General features: G+C 45.4%; 1 protein-coding gene across 1 annotated transcript in view; it reads right to left on the bottom strand.

Moving 5' to 3' along the window:
• The window catches only part of KCMF1 (potassium channel modulatory factor 1), a gene marked incomplete at its 5' end in the record, with an annotated part of 28,093 nt that overhangs the window by 11,871 nt on the left and 14,804 nt on the right, over positions 1-1,418 (bottom strand). The gene's annotated exons all lie outside the window — the stretch shown is intronic.

Below are 1,418 nucleotides of genomic sequence, written 5' to 3'. Positions count from 1 at the left end.
TAAAAAAAAAAAAAAAAAAAAAGGTAGTTGGGTGTGAACTGTACTTTGGGAAGAAATAGTGGGGGTAAAAATAAGGCTCTGGTGCTTGCATGAAGACAATTCCCGAAGTCCAACAAATAAAGTCACTCCATAGTAACACAGGAAGTACCCGAAAAATTAGTGTGTTTTCTGGATAACTGCCATGGTAACATTTTGTTTTCTAGAACTTAATGGCAAAGAATCTAAAATAACATGACTTTTTTATTCTTTTATTTTACATCATTTACTCCTTCCTTGGTGAACAGAGGCACTTAGAAAAATCTCATGAAAGTAGACGTAGATTACGTGGGCTATCCTATTGGATGGATACTGACATCATTGGAGGCCCTTGAATTAGATGAAAAAGTTCAGCAGGTGAACTTGGTTTTAAATGGCCTGCTTAGGTTCTTGATGAAGACGGAGTGAAGTGTGGATCGAACACAGCCCTCCTGGGTACCATGGAGGATCTACACAACAAGCACAGGGACCCAAAGACCCACTGCTTTCTTCAGGTTGCTCTCAGGGTCCCTTGCATGCAGGGAGAAAGATGAGTTCCCCTTCTTGTTGAAGACCAGCCCTCAGACTGGCTCTGGTCAGGCTGACACTCTAACTTCCCAGGTGGGTTCGTGCCTGTGTCGTCCCTCAGTTTCCGGCTACTTTCCCTAAACCCCAATGGCCCTATTTCCAGGGAGAGAGTGAAGAGCTGCAGCACAAGAGCCCCCGGTTTTCTCCCCACCAGGCCCAGGGTTGGATTATGATCGGAGAAAGCAATCCCAGGAACCATGACAAAGCCTGGTAGAATGAACAGTTCTCATCAGTCCTGGAACTGTTTCAAACTGCAATGGACACTGAAATTTTTAACCCTAAGGTAATGGTTCAGAAAAACAATTCATAACCTGAAACCAGAAACATTGAGTATACCATAAAAAAAAAAAGCAAAGAATAAAAAACTGCTCTGGAAGGCCAGGAATCTCAGGAAACACAGCAGGAACTGCTAAGAGGTAGGGGAGGAGTCACAGAAATGAAGCAGGAAAGGCGCGCAGAGACGGACTTGACAGAGACGGACTTGACCTTACACCGAGCGACTCAGCGATGGCAGGAAGTGGCACTCTCCAGAAAAGGGAGCACCAAGGGGAAGGAGTCCCAAGATGCACACCTGCCCCACCACCCACCTCACCACAGAGTAAGGCAGCAGAGGAACAGAGAGAGAAAGCATATAAAGTCTCTTTGTATGTAACTAACTAGGTTTTCATCTGGATTAACACTGGCCTCCTTTTGTATGAAAACACTGTCCTGGGAGACTAATAACCTGTCAACTTGTCTTTAAAAACATTGACTACGGCCAGGCTCGGTGGCTCAGCCTGTAATTCCGCGCCTTTGGGAGGCTGAGGTGAGTGGAT

Source organism: Carlito syrichta, unplaced genomic scaffold (assembly GCF_000164805.1).
Source record: "Carlito syrichta isolate Samal-C Ts95f unplaced genomic scaffold, Tarsius_syrichta-2.0.1 Scaffold309758, whole genome shotgun sequence".
In the NCBI taxonomy this organism is placed as follows: Eukaryota; Metazoa; Chordata; class Mammalia; order Primates; family Tarsiidae; genus Carlito; species Carlito syrichta.
The sequence above is the reverse complement of the archived record's forward strand: the minus strand, read 5'-3'. Positions and strand labels throughout refer to the sequence as shown.